Source organism: Ambystoma mexicanum, chromosome 2q (genome assembly GCF_040938575.1).
Source record: "Ambystoma mexicanum isolate Mex_15411 chromosome 2q, UKY_AmexF1_1, whole genome shotgun sequence".
Taxonomy (NCBI): domain Eukaryota; kingdom Metazoa; phylum Chordata; class Amphibia; order Caudata; family Ambystomatidae; genus Ambystoma; species Ambystoma mexicanum.
In genome coordinates, this window is record NC_090924.1 from 1,148,429,638 (window position 1) to 1,148,449,441 (window position 19,804).

At 50.4% G+C, this 19,804-nt stretch overlaps 1 protein-coding gene across 9 annotated transcripts in view; it reads right to left on the reverse strand.

Annotated features, from left to right (window-relative positions):
- The window catches only part of C1GALT1 (core 1 synthase, glycoprotein-N-acetylgalactosamine 3-beta-galactosyltransferase 1), a 303,461-nt gene that overhangs the window by 224,164 nt on the left and 59,493 nt on the right, over positions 1–19,804 (reverse strand). The window lies entirely within an intron of this gene.

Below are 19,804 nucleotides of genomic sequence, written 5' to 3' on the forward strand. Positions count from 1 at the left end.
CCATGCGCCTTCTCTCGGAGGGGAGGAAGGGTGGGTCGCATGTGAATCTAAGCAGATACAAGCATCAGAAATACGATTACGGTGAGTAATGTATCCCTTCTGAGGCTTGTGGAATCTGCTTAGATCACATGCTGTGCATAGATTAGCGAGCAGTACCAGAAGAAGGAGGTGGGATGTGAGAAGGGTCATGAGCAAACAGGTGTCTTAGAACCGCTTGTCCCACTTGTGTATCTGTCTTGGAATGAGTGTCAATGCAGTAATGCTGAGTAAAAGTGTGAATAGAGCTCCAAGTAGCTGCTTTGCAAATGGTGTCGAGGGGAACATTTGCAATGAAAGCCAGAGTGGCCCCAATGCCTCTAGTAGAGTGGGCCCTTGGTGTAAATGGCAGAGTCTTTTCAGAAAGAGAGTAACACAGCTGTATACAGTTGATAATCCACTTAGAGATAGCGCCCTTAGAGACGCGATCCCCCTCTCTGCCTGTAGCTACGGAGACAAACAGTTGATCTGTTTTCCTTAGCGGTCTGGTTTTATTTACATAGTATAAGACCGCCCTACGCACATCTAGGGTGTGTAGTTTCACCTCAGCTGAGCTTTGTGGGTTTTGGAAGAAAGCCGGAAGCTCGATGGACTGGTTTACATGGAACTTGGATATGAATTTAGGTGAAAACCTAGGGTGTGTGCGTAAAACCAGTTTGTCCTTGTGGATAGTAAAGAAAGGATCTTGCACTGACAGAGCCTGAATTTCACTGACCCTTCTTATGGAGGTAATGGCTACTAAGAAGGCCGTTTTATAAGTCAGGTGTTTGAGACTACTTTTATGCATGGGTTCGAAGGGGGGCCCCATGAGCTTAGCTAGCACCACGTTGAGGTCCCATCCTGGAGGTGGGTTCGAAATAGGAGGGTGAAGTCTCTTTACTCCTTCCATGAAGGCTTTAACCACTGGTACTTTCCACCACGAGACCCTGTTATGGGATGTGGTGTAAGCCGAGAGGGCTGCCAGGTGTACTTTTAGAGAGTTAAAGACCAACCCTGCATCCAGCAGGTGGAGCATGTATGTTACAACGTTGGAAGGAGTGCAATCAACCGGGTTGATTTGTTTATTCTGGCACCAGATAACGAATCTTTTCCACTTGTCAAAGTAACAGTGTCTTGTATTTGGTTTCCTGGACTCTTTTAGAATGTCCATACACCTCTGTGGTAATTTGAGATGTCCAAACTCTATGACTTCAGGAGCCATGCTGCTAGGTTCATAGAGTTGGGTTCCTGATGCAGTGTTTGACCTTGTTGCTGGGACAGAAGGTTGTACCAGGCTGGGAGTCTGATGGGGTCGCACACCGCCATCCTGCGTAGGTGTGGAAACCATGGTTGTCTCGCCCACATGGGAGCAACTAGGATGAGCGTCATTGATTCCTTGTTCATCTTGCACACCACCTTCCTGATGAGAGGAGTTGGTGGAAAAGCGTACGCAAACCTCCCTGACCAGTTCATCCACAGGGCATTCCCCTGGGAGTCCGTTTGGGGGAACCTGGATGCAAATCCTGGGCATTGTTTGTTTTCGCTTGTGGCGAATAGGTCTATAGTGGGGAAACCCCACTGAGAGAAGAGATCTTCTACTACGTCTCTGTGAAGGACCCATTCGTGTTCTTCTGGGAGGGGGTCTCTGCTTAGAGCATCCGCTAGGGAATTGAGCTCCCCTGGAACATGTTGCGATGACAGGAAGATGTTCCGTCTGAGTGCCCATATCCATATTTTCTGGGCAAGCTTGGACAGATTTGGCGAACGAGTCCCTCCTTGCTTGTTCAGATAGAACATGGCTGTCGTGCTGTCCGTCCTGATTTGCACCGACAAGTTCAGTAGATGGGGCTCGAACGCCTGCAGCGCTCGGAATACTGCCAGAAGCTCTAGCAGATTGATGTGGTTCTTGGCTACTGAGTGAGACCAGAGACCCTGCGCTGTGTGGTGGAGATGGTGAGCTCCCCAACCAGTCAGGCATGCGTCTGTAGTAACCACTGCCTGTACTTCGGGATCGTAAAAGGGTTTCCCCTTTGCGAGATTCTCTCTTGTCCACCAGTGTAGGCTTTGTACGAGTGTTGGCGAAACGACCACTAGATCGTCCCACTGACCACTTGCCTGAGACCACTGTTTCGCCAACCATTCCTGCATGGGACGCATGCGCAGACGCGCGTGGGGGACCAGGTAAATGCATGACGCCATCATGCCCAGTAACCGCATAGCTTTGCGTACTGTTATCTGTTGACCTGACTGATAATGCGGAATTTGCAGAAGTATATTCCGCATTCTTTCTTCCGAAGGGAAGGTCAATTCTCTCTGAGTATCTAGGATCGCTCCTAGAAACTGTTTTGAGGTGCTTGGCACCAGACTTGACTTCTTCTCGTTGATAGAGAAGCCTAATTCGTGGAGGAGGTCGATAGTCCTCTGAATGTTTGATCTGCAGATTCCTGGGGTTTCCCCCGTTATGAGCCAGTCGTCTAGATAAGGGTACACTGGGATTGCCTCCCTGCGTAGGTGTGCAGCTGCCACCGCCAGTACCTTGGTGAATACCCTTGGTGCTGAAGCTATCCCGAAGGGCAGTACCTTGAATTGGTAGTGGCGACTGTCCACCTTGAAGCGCAAGTATTTTCTGTGCGCCGGGAGCATGGAAATATGAAAATAGGCATCTTTCATATCCAAGGTTGCCATGTAATCCCCCTTTTTTAGGAGTGGGATTACCTCTTGTAGCGTGGTCATACGGAATTTTTGGGGCTTGACATACTTGTTGGCAGGCCGTAAGTCCAATACTGGGCGCATTGTTAAATCTTTCTTTGGCACAAGGAAGTAAGTTGAATAGATACCCTTGTTTACCTGGTGTCCTGGGACGAGTTCTATCGCGTCCTTTAGGAGCAGATTGTAGACTTCCTCGAGGAGGATCTTTTGATGTTCCAAAGAGTGGACTTTTTGTCTTGGAGGGTGGTTTCGGGGACGTTGCAGTAATTCTATACAGTACCCCTTGGATACTGTCGACAGCACCCATCTGTCGGATGTTATCCCTTCCCATGCCTGGGTGAAGCTGGATATTCGTCCCCCTACTGGGGTTGCATGGGAAGGGACCCTGAAATGAGCGTCACTGCTTCGGTGGAGGCGTGCCGCCTACTTTACTGGGGCTGCCTCTGCCTCTACCACGTCCTCTTCTACTAGCCCTACCATACCCCTGGGTAGACTGTTGTGAGTTGGTGTTCCACTGTGTACCCTGGGTGTGGGAATAGCTATTACCTCTATTGGAATTTTGGCCGCGGGGGCGACGAAAATTGCCGTTCCCTCTTTGGTTAGGTGGTTTTGTAGTTAACTGGCCAAGGGATTTGAGGGTGTCGAATTCCTCCTTAGCGTTTTTTAGTGCGTCCTCGACTGCCTTTCCAAACAGGAGATCACTTTCCACTGGTTTGTCTAAGAGTGCAGCTTGTGTTTCCGCTCTGAATCCCGACTGCCTCAACCAAGCATGTCTTTTGATGACAGTCCCCTCTGCTATAATTCTACCCGCATTGTCTGTGGCGTCTAAAGTTGCTTTTAAAATGCAGCCTGAGACGTTTCTTCCCTCTGCACAAATGCGAGCTAGCTGGCCTTTAAGGGGTTCGGGAGCGGAATCTATTAGTGCTGCCACTTCTTCCCACTGATGGCAGTTGTAGCTGGCCAATAGTGTGGTGGAATTCGCGATTCTGGTTTGGTAGGCTGCCGTGGAAGCTACTTTTCTACCAAAACCATAGAGTTTTTTACTTTCCTTGTCGGGGGGAGCCTCCAAGGAAGATAATGGGGTTCCAGATCTCTTGCGGGTGTTAGTTACGACTAGAGAGTCTGGCTTAAGTTGGCCTCTAATATATAGAGGGTCCGACTGGGCTGCTTTAAACAGCTTCTCTACTCTCGGGTTTACAGGTCTTGTCAAGTTTGGGTTGACAAGGGATGGTGCTATTCTGCGTTGAATAGATTTCAGGATGGGAATGGTCTGGGCTACTGTCTTCCTTTCCCCTATTAGTTCCTCCGCGAAGTCCCTCTCTTCTTGGACACCTTGTGTGTCTATGTGGAAGTGGTTAGCTGCCCGAGAGAGCAGTTCATTTAGGAGGGGCTGATTATCTATTGGGGAATCAGACACTGGGGCTTCCCTTTCGACTGGTGAGTCCATTCTGAAAATATCTGGGCTATTTTCTGGCTCATCCTCGTCTTTGTCCTCCCCGTAATAGTCTGACACTGCGAGATCTTCTGGTGTCTCAAAATCCTGGCCCTCTATAAGGGAAGAGTCTCCTTGGCCTGTAGGGAAAAGGCAAGAATAGGGTTGGACCTCGAAGGGTTCTGAAGCCTTTACTGGTGTTTCGACCCGGGGCCTTTTATTTGAAGGGATAGGGTCCCTTGAACCTGAGGGAGAAGATTCCGGAGGGTTTAAAGCTAGTAGTTGGTCAGGGTGTCTTTCGAAGAAATTTGCTAAGGAGGACATCCTTGACATTACTCTGTCAATGTCCTCGCATGACCAGAGTTTAGAGCTTGGGGTGACCCTGCTGGAACTCTCTAAGGACTGTCCCTGAGAAGACTTGGACGGGGAAGTCAGTTCTATTGTTGTGGGGGATTGCAAGGGTTGTTTCCTTTGTTGCTTACCCCCTTCCCCGTGGGTGGAAGTGTGTTTACCCTTTCCCCTATCTTTCGACGCCTGGCGTCGAGGATCGGATGTGGAATCCCTGTGTTTCGAACTAGGCTTCGAAACTGGGCCCTCCTCACTCCCAAGAGATGTACCCTTTCCCTGGGGTGTGGGCTGGGGATGGAAGTCATGTTCGTCTCCGGACGAGTGATCTTCCGTGATGTTAATGGGCGAGGCACTCTGTGCAAGTGTGGAGGCTTGCCTGACGTCGTGCGGCGACCTCGACCGGGACCGCCCAGAGGACGTCCTTTCGGACCGCTCCTTTTGTGCCTCTTTCCGAGGTTTCGACGACGTCGAATCTCGGGTGGGTTTTTTGTGTTTAGTGTGTGTATGTGTAACGCTCTTGTCGCCGGGGGACTTCCCCATAGTCGCCGGGACGGACGACCTTCCGAGGCCGGGGACGTGCGTTAGGCTGTCTTTCGACGCCTTGGTGCCCTCGCCGTCCGAAAGTCCGGCGTCGCTGCCGTCGCTGAAGGTACCCTCCGCCTCCATAGCTGCTAGCTTGGCGTGGTGGGCCCAACGCTTGGTGGAGCGGTCCTTAAGAGTTTTTGTCTTAAACCTGCTACAGGCCCTGCAACCCGCCTCGGGGTGGTCTCTGGGCAGGCAAAGGTTGCACGTAGCGTGCTTATCTACCCAAGGGTATTTTTTATTACACTTGGGGCAAAACTGAAAGGGCGTACCCTCCATACGCGCCTGTGGGCAGCGGGCAAGTGTGTGTAGGTAAGAAGGTGTTTCTAACCGAGTGTGGAAGTGTACCACCCCCCACTCTCCCTACTGTAGGGCCGAGGCCAGCGGCCCAGGCCCGAGCCGAGGCGGAGCCTCAAGGCCCAATCCGTCGGGTTTCGACGTTGATCTCCTCCCCGGTTCGGCGTCGAGATGCTGGTCGACGAGGGGTGAGAAAATGGGGCAAATTAGAATTAGTTTTAAGTGTAAATATGGCAAAGCCAGGGAACTCCGATGAAGTGCTTCCGACCAGAATGGCGGAAAAAAACAATCTGGGGATCCTAGACGCGTGAGGGATCATGGGTACAGTGGACGTCACACTAGGGATAGTATTACTGGCACGCCCTGTGTTGACGCCCTTTTTCGACTTTCGAAAAACAAACTGTAATACTCCGCAGCTTCCACTAGATGTCGGCCTATGCACAGCATGTGATCTAAGCAGCTTCCACAAGCCTCAGAAATATATATATATATATTTTTTTTTTTTTCGGTCCGATCGTACAAAACCACCAACATCACTGTGCCTGCACCACTACTCTACTGCGCTGTAGTCAATGCCTGATCCATCCACACCCACCCCTTGGAGATCCAAGACCTCATCACTACCAACAATCTGGACCTCGTAGCCATCTCAGAAACTTGGCCACATGACGCCTTGGGCCCAGCACTGTCCATGGAAATTTCACTAGGTTTCAATGTCCTCTGTAGAGATAGGAGGAGGTGTAGCACTGATTGTGAGATTACCACCCTGACGGAGAGTTCAGCACGACCACAGATACCAAACTTACTCTCACTGAAACTACCCCACTCCCACATGTGAGGGGTCAGTAATGTGAGGCTCACAACTTAGTTTGGTTTTCTCAAGGTTTGACATTTTATTTTTAACAGAAATAATAAACCCTAACTAAATCTACTCTACCAGGGGATTCGCTACCTATTTTAGGATCTAAGGGCAAACCTCCTGGCATACACAAAACTAGCGTTCATACTAAACAACCACACATTCAATGCAAAGCATAAAAAGATTTATCAAAAGAAACAAGGTCTTGGATGACTTCTGCTTGCTTTGGGCAGATTCCATTCCCCCAGAAATGTCCAAAGTCAATTTCTCCCAAGGAAAAGAAAATTCTTACAGCAAATCTTGTAAAGTTCCAGAGAAACAAAAAGTAACAAACAAAAATCAACAGGCAACAGTTTGTTCTTCGTTGGATGAAAAGCTCCCTTTTCAGAGTTCCATAAAAAAAAAAAAAAAAAAAACAGCACCATTGGTAATCCTGGATAATTGTAAAAACAACAGTGCCACTTCCACTTTGAGAACTACTTTGCTTTTCTGCAGTGTCTTGAATGCAATTTGTCAGGATGCTTCTCTTAAGAGAGTAGGTCTCCTCGTGGAAACTTCCTCCTGCCAATGCTACTGAGAGAGCAGGCTTCTCCGTTTTACAGATTGCTTCTACTTCAACTTCATCAACATGTAAATATTCTGACAAAATTCTAGACAACCACAGTTCTACTTTCTGCTGCTGCGACTTAATACTGTGGAAATGTTGTGGACAACTTAACCAAGACTCTTCGACCTCTACAGGTTGGCAGGGCATGCTTCTTTCCACTACTACAAGAAGGGGCAGGCTCTTTACCTATCTTCTAAGTCGCGTAGCTTCAACAAATTCTGCTTTAACTTTTAACTGCCAGTTTCAATTTTACAGATGTATATGTATTTCTTGTTACAAGCACCCAGCTCCCTTCCACAGCTTTAGCTGCATCTCTGTGTCTCCAGGGTTTACTCCAAAGCTGCAATGCCACTCTCCAGTTGTATACACCCTTGTATTTTAGGACCCTGAGGTAGTATCAGCTTCAACAACTTCAAGACAATGTGTGCTGGTTTCCTCTTTGGAAGTTCCTGTCTACTGGCTCAGGCAAAGTTTGTGCTGCTTAAAAGTTCAACAACTTCTGCAAAATTAAATGTAGAGTTACAAGAGTTAAGGTTCACTTCATAGTCAGAGTTATGCTTCTTGATGGTAAATTGCAACTTGCTAGCCTTTAATATAGACAGCATTCAACTTTGACAATGATCGGGAAACGCAATACTTCACATGCAGCCTCTCCGAAGTGAGATATTCTTGTAGCGGTTTGGTAAAGTCTGTTACGGCTTATTAAATCATTACTGCTACCATTCTCCCTGTTAATAGGAGACACACGACTTCTCTGGTCAGTGATTTTAGTGAAACAATGGGAAAATAAAGACTTTCTTCACATGAGAACACTTCAGTTGTTGCAGGTTAAGCGCTCAATACATTTCCCATTGTTTTGCCAGATTTCCCACAACTACAAATGAGTTCACTCGCTTTACCGTCTACACGCGGGAACTTCAGCTGATTACAGTTACCGGCAAGGAGTTTCTGCTGCTCTGGAGTATGACCCTTCATTTACCGGATACAGAGTTACAGCAGCTGCGGGCTGCATCCACTTCCTGACTTCTTTTCCTCTACTACTGCTACCATGGGCACTCTCACGATCCACAGCCCGCCTCAGCCTAGGTGTCTTCAATCTGGCCTTGTTAATGGAAAGTCTTCCTCTCTCCAGCTTCCCTTGGCTTGCTTCTGCACACAAGCCTCATGTAAAACATAGGACTTCAGCTCTGCATTCACGACAATTAAGCGCACCTGGAAAGACTCCCAGCTTCTTCCAGGTCTCTTCCAATGCAGTCACATCCAAACAGGGACCAACTCAGAGCGTGCAGGTGAAACCTGCTCTTCCTTTGCTCCAGCATCCCTTCTGTGGTCACACTTCCCTGTGTACTGCCAGCCCCCTGTTCTCCTCCTACTACTGCCAACCTTCCAGCTCATGCTCCAGCTTCTCGCTCTTGCTTTCTCCTATAGCAACCTTGTATAACCCTCAAGTGGACTACGGTTTAAGTAACTTACCTGTAACTATTGTTCTCCAGCATGGGTCTGGAATGGATTCACATGTTCCTGAATATTCACTGTGATCAGGCTGGGAAACTGCGGTAAAAGAAAAACAGTTTCACTTTGAAACTGTATTTCTTCTCTAAATCAATCACTGTCCTCTGGGTCATACTGCCCCATCCAATGACCGTCCTCGCTCCTGGTGGCCATCTTCAGATTTGGTAAAGTGGCAGTATGAACCAAAAGAGTCACAGAGGGGAAGGAGGGAGCGTTTGCATTAAAATCCATGCTAGACCCATGCTGGAGAACAACAGATACAAGCACCAGAATAGGGTCTGCTTGGATTCACATGCTCAAGAATAACGATTATACAGCAGTACATATAAAACTTCATGGGAGGTGGAAAGGCTCAACAGAAGCCATAACATCACCACTGGAACAGACTCACCTCAAACAAACAGGTTGCATAGCACTGCTTACCAACTCGGGACTCATCCCTGGATTCTCTGTCAACGAGTAGAATCTTGTGAACGTGTGTGCGGACCTCCACGTAGCAGCCCTGCAGATGTCGAGCAGAAGCACACCAGAGAGAAACGTGATTGTTGCTGTGATGGCTCTGGTGGAATGGGCTCTCGGCCGGCCTGGAAGAGGTCTGTTAGCCAGTCCACGACAGTACATGATGCAGTCAGAGCCACCTGTGGATGGAAACCTTCGACAGGCCTTTCCGTGAATCACAGGACCAAAACTGACAAAAAGCTGAGAAGTCTTTCAAAAGCTCTTTGTGTGTGCCTCATAAAACTTCAAGGCACGAACAATGTCCAGCTAATGCAAGGCCCTCTCCGCCGGCGACGACGGATACATCATGAAGACCGTAACACCAAAGGCTTGTTGAGGTTGAACTCAAATGGCACCTTTGGTATTAAGGTGGGGAGTGTACGCAGTACCACCCTTGTAGCTTGGAAGGACAGATACAGCTTTTTGCATGACAGTGCCTGGATCTCCCTGTCCAGTCTGGCGAGGTGATCGCCACGAGGAACGCCATCTTCCATGATAGACATGAGAGGATCCTGATGGATCAGCTCAAAAGGCGCCCCCACAAGCTTAGTCAAAACCACATCCAGTTCCTTCACCGGCAGAAAAGTCCTGAAGAGCCCTTTGATGAATTCTTTGACGGGTCTGTAAGACCACAGAGAAGGCTTACCCGGTGCCCTGGTGAAGCGGGATATGGCTGCCAGGTGCACCTTGATAAGAGGCCAGTCTAGCCTTGACCAAAGAAAGCAGGTTTGGTAGTAGCTGCAGTGGTGTGACATGCAGAGGGGTGATCTTCTGCACCACGCAGAGAAATGCTTCCACTTATGGCCAACGTTGAAGAGGCCCGGCCTTGGTGCGGATGTCCTTACACTCCGCAGGTAAAGCATAATGTAAAAACTAGGTTCAGCGACGCTGAGTTGTACCGCTCTGGACAGAAAGTCCAGCAGTCGTAGCATCTTAATGGACGGATCAGCCAACCAATTTAGTAGGTCTGAATACCATATTTGTCGCGGCCACGCCAGAGCTGCGAGTATCATCCTGCAGTGACACTGTCCAAGTGTGCTGATCACTCATAGCATTAGTGGTAACAGAATAAAAGCATCTAGGAATAGTCCCTCTCAAGGGAACGAGAATGCATGCCCAATGCTCCTCGGCTGTGGGAACCTGCTGGCTAATTTCTGACACTTGGAATGTGCTGCTGTCACAAAGATCGATGTGGGGTTGACCACATTCGTGGAATTGAAGATCCTCCTGGTCCTGGTCAAGCTCCCACTCATGGCAAGAATGTAGTTCCTTGATAAGTGAGTCTGAGACAGTGTTCTTGATGCCCACTAGGAGAAAGGGGATGGGAAAACATGTCCTGATTTGGCCCAGTGCCACAGATCCTGTGCCTCTCTGGAGAGCGCGTCCCATCCTGCTTCCGGTTGTAGAACATGGTGGTGTTGTCCAGGAAGATCCTCACCACCTTGCCCTTCAACAAAGGCAGGAAAGACTTGAGGGCCCGGAAGACGGCCCGAAGCTCCTGGACGTTGATGTGAAGTGTCTTTTCTTCTGGCAGTCAGAGGCCTCTGGCGTGCAACTGTCCGCTATGAGCCCCCCAAAACTTCCAGGGAGGCATCCATGGTGACAATCTCCTGATAATGAGGGACTTGGAATGGGGCCACTTGAGTGAGATGAGAGCGTGCGCCCCACCACTGCATTGCTCGTCGGAACTCTATTTTATCCGTCCAGGATCCCGAAACTTGCAGCCATCTCGCATCCAGAAACTCCTGGAGAGGACTCACCTGTAGTCTGCAAAGGAGGACAAGATTGTTGTAGGAAGACATCATGCCTAACAACGACTTGATGGTTCGCACGACAGGCGTTTAACCTTTCCCAGGACGGCTATCACCCTCTATTTCGAGGGGGTTGCTAGGCAAGCCACCGTGTTAAGCTGTGCCCCCAGAAACAGAGCGATCTGCGATGGATCCAAGCAGGACATTGGATATTTCATGGAGAATCCCAGATCTGTCAGGAGATGGGCCTTCTTTGCTGTGTGCTGGCTCGACAGAGCATGGGAGCAGGATCGAAAATCATCCAGGCAAGGGTAAACGTGTATGCACTTGAGACAAAGGTGCACTGCCAATGGAGCCAGGCATTTTGTGAAGACCATCAGCCTTGAACTGATAGTGCTGTCCCTGGACCACGAATCGCAGGAACTTTCAGTGTTTCCGATGGATGGGGAAGTATGCATCATCCAAGTCCAGAGATGTCAGGAAGTTGCCTGCACACAGTTGGTCAAGAACGTGCTGCAACGTAACCATCCTGAAATTCTGGGCCTTCAGGCGTTGTAGGTCCAGGATCGGCCTCCACCCTTCAGTCTTCTTTCGATCAAGAAAGTATCTGGAGTACACCCCACAGGTGCTGGAGGACGGGTTCTATCACCCCCTTTTTTTAACATGGCTTGAACCTCCTGCAGCAGCACTGTGCCACCTGTTCTTGATGCGCCACAGGGTGAATACAGGGAAAGCTGCGCTGGAACTCGAAGGTGTACCCTTGTCAAAGAGCGTCCACCACTCATTGGTCGGTGATGGTCTTCCACGTGCTGACAAACCTCGTCAGCTGGCCTCCCACAGGTTTGCCCCTTGAGGAACGAAAGGACGAAGATGGGTACCCAGCGAACACGCAGTGTCCGTCTTGATGAGTTGAAGAGACTCGTTGACTGCCTCGAATGGCATGTCAAACACCTTCGACTGAATGTCCGGCCTGAAGTTGGAGGCTTTCACTTCTTCACCGGGTGCCTACACCTCTGTGTTTGATAATCATCATAAACTATGGTTTTCCTCCCCTCGCAGGATTTTCAAACTTAGGTGGCCTCTCCACTGTGTTCACTTGTGTTCTGAACTTGTGGTAAACTAGGGCTTGCCGCTTTCTTCCTGTCCGCTTGCGCTTGTCCTGTCTCCCCCCCCCCCCACTCCCTTCTATTCCATGGTGCTCTCCATCTCACCTATTTTTTTAAAACTGCTTCTCCATTGACTATCCTGCTCTCCTCACTAAATCTGGTAGGAAAAAGTTTAAAAAGGACATCCTGGTCTCCAACGCAGGCCTCCCTATCGCTGACACCTACACCAGTGCCTCCTCCAAGGAAACTCTCACTGACATCCTCTTTTTCGTGCCTTCACCTGACCTATGGACCCTTCATATGGTCTCTGTGCTCTCTCCTTTCTCCTCTTCTCCCATTAATGGTGGCACCCGATGGGATGTCCTCTTGGCCTCCTTCCACTCCTCTAAGGCCATCATTAATGTCTATGCTAATGGAACCGTCTTGGTCCAAGGCCCTCAGGCCAACCTTCTCCTCTTTGATAGACGCTTCCCGCGCCTCATCAACTTCCTTTCCTCTCCTGCTGTCCCCCCTCCTCTATCCTCGGCTACCTTGCCTCCACCCTCCCTCCCTGCCCCCTCTCTCTTTCCCTCCTCATTTCCGCAGAGTGTACCTCTGATCTGTACCCCTCCCCGGAAGTCCTTCAAAGATGGCAACCTTCTCCACATTGCCACACTTAACTCTCGCTCTGCTGTCAAACATTCCTCTGATATCTGCCACCTTCTAGAGGAACTGGACCTTGACGTGCTCGGTCTCACTGAGACATGGTTCACGGCCAGCTCTGTCACCAGCTTTGACACACTCTTACCCGATGGCTACAAGATCCTCTCAGTGGCCAGGCCCAACCGTGCTGGGGGGGGGGGGGTGTGGCCCTTATCTTCCCTGAGTGGATTCCTGCCACTGTTACTCCCACGCAGATCTACTCCTCTTTTGAATGCCTTGTCTGCCGACTCTCTCTCTCTCCTAGCCATTCCCTTACCGTGGCTACTATCTATCAGCCACCTGGTCAAATCTCCTCCTTCCTCTCCGAGTGGGCGGACCTCTCCCCCTCACTCAACTCCTCCTTCTTCTTCTTGGAGACTTCAACATCCACCTGGATGCCTCCTGTCCCCCCCTCTGGACTCTTTCGCGACCTCTGCGACTCTCTCTCACCCTCTATCCTCCCGTCTGGGCCGACCCATTCTGCAGGGCACACTCTTGATGCTCGGATCTCCTCTGACCTTCCCCTCTCTGTCCCTCTCTACACTCCTCTCTCTTGGAGTGATCACTTTCTCCTATCCTCCCACCTCACCCTCCTACCCCAAAGGCAAAGCCACCCTCATCACTGCCACCTTCCTTCTTGGTCATCCGACCTATGAAGCGCGTGTCAGTTCAGGCTTTTGCTGCCACCTTCTCGCCCCCTCCTCTCCCTTCGGCTGACTCCCACCCTGACACAGCCCTCTCCACTCTGCTATATCTAATACTCTTGATATCCTTGCCCCTGTCATGAGAATCCGCCTGAAGCCCAAAGCCAAATGTAACTCCTGGTATGACTCGGATCTCGTCACCCTTAAATGCAAGTGCAGGGTGGCAGAGAGGAAATGGCGCGCCTCATGTGCATCCTTTGACAAACTGGCCTGTCGCCTGCTCCAAAGGCAATACCGGCTCTCCGTTCTCTCCAAGAAGAGAGCCCTCATCCAAGCCCGCATCTCTGCGGAATCCAACAACTCGGCCGAACTCTTTAAAATCTGCAAGGAGCTGGCCAACCCTGCTGCAGTCTCTACCTCTCCTGTCCCCGCCCAGGCCCTCTGCACAGCACTGGCCTCTCACTTCATTTCAAAAACTCAGGACATCCTGTCCTCACTCTCCTCCTATCACCTCCCCACCTCTATTCCCTGCTCTCCGTCTGGCCCTTCTGCAGCAACCCCTCCTCTCCCCTCCTTCTCTGCCTTTCTCCTTTTTTCTGCTGACAAGGTTTCGAGACAAGTCCGATCTATGAAAGTCTCATCAAAACAGTCCACCCCTGTTCCTCCAAAACTAATCAAGGACCAGATCGACTCCCTGGCCCCTGCCCTTGCTGACTTCTGCAACCACTCTTTCGCCTCTGGAGTCTTCCCATCCCCTCTCAAGCACTCCCTTGTGCACTCCCTTCTTAAGAAGCCCTCTTCCGACCCCTCCTGCCCAGCTAACTACAGCCCAATCTCTATCACTCCCTTCCTGGGAAAGCTCCTAGAGAAACTGGCCATCTCCCAGCTTAATCTCCATGCTGAATCTGTTGGCAGTCTTCATGACCATCAGTCTGGCTTCAGAACTGCCAGAAGCACGGAAACTGCTCTCCTGAACATCTGTGAGGACCTGCTCTCGAACCTTGATTCTAACATTCCTTGTGTTCTCATTTTGCTTGATCTCTCTTCTGCCTTTGATACCGTCAACCATACCATCCTGCTCAACCGTCTCCGTGATAAACTGGGTATCACTGGTCAGGCTCTGGCATGGCCGACCTCTTTCCTCTCCAATCGACACTCCCAGGTCCAACTCGGGTCTTTCCTTTCTGACATCTTTTTCTCTACCTGTGGTGTCCCCCAGGGTTCTAACCTCTCCCCCTGCAACCAGTATCTGGCACTTCTCGCCCACTGCATCACCGCTCTCTGCCCCTACTTTCAGTGCTATGCGGATGATACCCAGCTCATTTTCAGGCTACCCTCGGCCTCCTCTTCTCCTTCCCTCATCTCTGATTGTCTTTCTGCTATCCAAGACTGGTGTGCCGCCAATGACCTCTGCCTTAATGCCAGTAAGACTGAGATTCTACTCATCGGCACACCCACTCCCTCCTTCCCTGCAGCTCTCGAGCCGGCCTCTCTTGGCCCTCTTCCTGCTCCTACCTGCAAGACATAAAACATTGGGGTAATCTTCGACTCCACACTCTCCTTCTCTCCTCACATATCCGACGTCTCTAAGAAGTCACACTACCAGCTACACCTCCTCAGAGGTACCCTTCCTTTCCTCTCCTTCCCCCACAAGCTCACTGTCTCTAGAGCCTTGGTTCTCTCGAAGCTGGACTACTGTAACAGCCTCTTTCTAAATCTGCCTGCCTCTACTCTCCGCCCTTTGCAACTCATCCAGAACAGGACTGCGAGACTTGTCCTTGGCCTCAAGCCCAGGGACCGTATCTCTCCAGGACTGAAATCACTACACTGGCTCCCAGTGACTGCGAGGATCAAGTTCAAAACCCTCTGCATTGTCCACAAGGCCTTCTGGGGCCTTGGGCCAAAATACCTTCAACTCTCTCTTCCTAAATGTCTTCCTTCTCGAGCTCTTCGCTCATCCGCCTCCAACTCCCTCAGGGTCAGCCGCTTCTCCAAACAATGAGTTGGTGGCAGATCTCTCTCCGCTGCAGGGGCCTCCCTCTGGAACAGCCTTCCTGCCTCCCTGAAACTTGAGAACCATCTCCGGTTCCGGAAGCACCTCAAAACCTTCCTCTTCGCCTCTGCTTTCTCTCCCCCTCTCCCCTGCTAAAGTTACTGAAACTGCACTGAATCTGCAACTGGGCCACTCGCCGTTCTCGGTCCTTGGCCCAGCCACTCTCCCCTGCACTGCCTCCCTGGCACCCCCTGCACTACGGGACTGTGTCTGTATCCCACAGCCCCCTCCTTCCCAGCACTTACTTGCACTGCCACTAGTTGGCCCTTGTTATTTCCTGTATGCTATTGACCCTGTAATGCACTTTCCCCTCTCCCTTTCCCCCTTGCACTTCTCCCTTTCCCCTCTACCCTTGCACTTGCGTGATCTGAATGACACCTGGCCTAGTAGGATCGTTGTCTGTCTCCCTTTGTTTCCCCCCCCCCTTGCCTCGTCGCGCCTTGAAACACTTGTGTATAGGTGCGTTACAAATGCCATTTCATATCATACCATCATATCCCCACCAACGAAGAGACATTTTCCATTTGACAGAATCCGAGATCAGCGATGTCAACCACCACTGTGATGGGGTGGTCGGAGAGCACCTCTCCATCCTGGAGCAGCTCAAGAGCTTCCGCCTTCTTGTTGTCAGGTAGGAAGTCATGAAACGAGCCCAGCTTGAACCAATGCTCCCGGTCGTTGTGTGACAAAATGGCCAGCGCATTAGCAGCTTTAATGGTGCTACCAGCTGTACAAATAATTCTCTTCAACATAGAGTCCAGTTTCTTTGCCTCCTGGTCCGGGGGTACCACAGACGATTATGGATTTGCAGAGTGTTTCCTGGCTGTGGCTGAGACCACAGAGTCTGGTGAAAGTTGGGACCTTAGACACTGTCCCCTTTCTGGGAGGCTTTGCTGTAGCTGTGGCAGTAACCTCCCGCCATGCCGGCAAGGACACCCGCGGAGTAGCTGCCGCTGTGACTGTGGGCACCACCTTCGTGGTCTGCCCTCCCTTAGATGAAGTAGTGGTCATTGACAGGCCGTCGACGTGGAACCAGCAGTTGTAGAAGGTGGCTGTTGACGCATTTTAAGATGTTGTCTTGGTTGGTTGAGACTGTAACGGAGGTACAGCAAGTACCACCTTGGATTTTTCCTTTGTCGCCTTATCCATCGATGGTACACAGACCTTCAAAAGGGATCAATGATTTCCTCTTCCAGTGCGTGACTCTTGCTGGTAGGCTCACCGTGGATGTGGTCGGTGATGGCGACCTCACTCTTCCGGAGCCAGGACACCCAATGGGATTCGTGGGCTGTGGCTTGGCTTTGCCTTCTTTTGGACCCCCATAGGAGGCGTGTCCTCAAAGGGCCTCGACCTCTTATCCAAGGGAGTTCGTTCATGGGACCAGCTGGACCTGGGGGAAGCCCGATCATGACCAGAGGCTGAGTCACACGATTATAACTATGCCGCCTGTAACGCTCACCTGGTTCCCACAGGAGCGCTGGTCTAGTCTGGATTGCTGTGGCCTCTTCTAGCGTGATGTGCAGGACCCGGAACACCGATTGGACAGGACCTCCAAATCGTGCTTGCCTGGCCCGTAGGAATATCCTTCTGCAGATGAGAAAGGGGATTAACAGTCTGCAGAATAGGGTGCTAGCTCCCCCATTTCCTCCTTCCCCCTTCGTTCCTCTCTAACTTCCTCCAAACCCCGGTTTAAGCTCACCTTATGGTTTGGAAGGATGAACTCTCCATCCTGCTTCTGGTGCAGGGGCGCGTGTTCGTCCAGTTACTTCACTGGTTTTCAGAATGGCGCTGGCAAAATCCACTTGACTTTCCTGAGCGATGCGCCGTAAGTATGAAAGTTCAAAGTTCAAGTGAGGCCCCCTTTATGTTGTCTTTCTAACCTGTGATCTGTCCTTTATTTCAGGTGCAGAATGAAGGCGATGCGTCGAGGGGTTAAACTGCCGAGGTGAGTAGTGATGAGGGCGATGCCTCTAAATGTCCTTATCATTCCCCAGAAATGTCTCTTGTCCTTTCCCCATAGGGGCCGGGGTACGGTACCTGCCAACGAGGCGGCGCCGACCCGAAATGTGGAAGAAAAGCCGGTAAGTATTATGGCTGTTAATCAGGCTTTCCTTCTGTGTTCCTTCTGCTCACCTTTTGTTTCTTCCTCTCTCCCCTAGGTGCAGAGATGTGGCGTCCGATGCTGACAGCCGCGATGGAGCCGGGAGATGTCTCGAGGACAGGTGAGTGAAGCGTGGCGCTGCAGCGAGCAACGCAATGCTTTTAAATGGAAGTCTTTCTTCAGGAATGCTGGCGAGAAGATTCCGGATGCAGGTAAGAAGTTTGAAATAGTCCTTGGTTTTCACCTTTCTCTTCTCTTCCTTCCTTCCTTGCAGGTCTTCCAGGTTCGAGGCGGGCGTGGCTGGAGTCCAGGAGCAGGAGCAGACACGGTGAGCGTTAAGCTGCAGGAAGCAGAACAACGCGAAGCATGAGCTGCTGTCTGGGCGTGGCTTAAATAGCCTCCAAAGAAGTCCCAGATATGTATCCTTCCCTGGCCACGCCCGAGTGAAAAAATAGTCCCTATGAAAAAATAGTCCCTTTCAGGTCTCAGGGAGGCCTGAAGCGTGCAGCATGGTCTGCATCAGGTAAGTGCACAAAACACCTCCCTTTATGAGCCTGGCTCCTATGGCGCCAGGATTGATGTCCAACATGAGCCTGGCGCCAAAGGCGCCAGGACTGAGTCCAAAGAGCCCCTATAAGGGGCGCCTGACTGCTGTAGTGGTCCTTCTTGGTCTTTTTCGAAAGCCCACAGCAGACCTCGCATCTCTCCTCATCATGGTCAGGCTGCAGGCAGTAATTCATTTTTTTTTACTTCTTAGTCCACATTTCGTGCAGAGTTTGAAGAGGCATCTCTTCTCCTCGGACATGGCTGAAAAAGGCACGAAGTAGGCCCAAACTTGGGCCTTCCGATGAGTATCCTTGAAGCTTGATCTTCACCGACAATGGGTCCCTGCTGCCGGTAGTCGACCTCCGGTCGAAAGATGAATTCAAGAAAATTGATCAAAATTTTCAATTGTATCCAGAAATATTAGGGAAAAAGCACTAAGAGGACTCCCAACACTGAAGCATGCAGTAGAAATCTGGAATTGGCCACCAGGGGCGGAGGACAGCGATTGGTTTAGAGATGAAATACAGTTGAAATACAGTTTTAAAGTGAATGTGAAACTGTTTTCTTTTACCGAGGATTCCCAGCCTGACGACAGGGAATATTCATAAGCATGTGAAACCATGCCAGACCCCATTCTGGAGAATTGGCTTTAGGTGCAGGCCCTTAGTCTTAATTGTCTTACCTTGCCATAGGCTGCCTGACCTTGCCATAGGCTATCTGGCTCGTCTACCTGTTCTCTACCTCTGCATGCCTCTCCTCCCTCTTCTTCACAGTCCGAGGAATTCTGGGACATTTAGTCCCTTACAGGGGTATGCAGTTATAAAATCCCTGCCAAAATGTCGCCTGTACAAAATAAATCATGTCAAAAATGCTGTGGTTTGACCCGTTAAAGGTGTACCGCACTACACCATTTAATGGGGGGTGTCCCACGCATCCCTTACATGGATTGAGGCGGCAAAACCACAGCCTTTTTGCCGCGATATTGTGTCCACGGCTATTTTTGCCACGATGAAACCCTTACAGGGAAATTCATTTTTTTCTACTGCTTTGATGATTTGAACAGTCTACTACCCTTAATATTATTAGAAGAGGAATTATAGGGTTTAACCCTTTTAGAGATATATGGTATAGGGAAGGCCATATTTCTGTCATTCCTTGTGGTACGTCTTTGGTCTCATGGAGGGTACATATTTTAGGGAGACAAAAGACTTGCTCTTCCAACATGTTATTTTGTTGGGTCATGAGAGTTTCCCTCTCCATCATTAGCAGGAGGTTGAGATATTTTAAACTGACAATATGCCAATTCCTCTTTTAACCCAGTGGCAATAGTATCCCTCTCTAAGAAAAAATACAGATTCTCACACTGAGATTACCCCACCACCCTGGGCCCCGTGTCTCCACCCAGGTGATCCACTACCCCCAGGATTGGGATCAGGAAGCGTCTGCCCTCTCCTGGCCACATGGGAGGAGACCATAGGCAGGGTTTTAGTGGAGGATCCACAGGATTCTCCACATACACTTCCACCATCCCCATACAAATCATGTATTGCTGTTACGCTCACCTGGTCTCTGCAGAGGCGTTGGGGTATGGTTGCAGCCCTCCCAGGAGTGAGGTCGTTCGGGTCCGACTTCGCCCTGTGCGCTTATGTGGCGACTGGTGGTAATAGGTGATGCTGCTCAGGACGGCTCCTGCGTGGAGAATAGGGGGTGTGAGTATGCCAGCTTGTGCACCCGATTCCCCTTCCAGACCCCCTTATCCCAAACCATGGTACCCCTGGGATGCGCCGTCCCTGGAAAGCTCACATGTTGATTCGTTTTGGCGAGCACTGTCCTGCTGCTTCCGGCAGGGACGCTTGTATGATCTGGACCGAGTTCCTTCACTGGTCCCTTGCACATGGTAGTCCAGTCCTGCTGCGACTAAGCCACTATACTTCAGTTAAGTGTTCCTGTTTGCCTTTGTCTTTCCTCGTCTGCTTTTGTTGTATTGTAAAGTTTGTTGTCTTGTATTGCTGTCCGTTCCACTTTTGATGTTTGCTCTTTTGCTTTCTTCCCTTGCAGGTGAT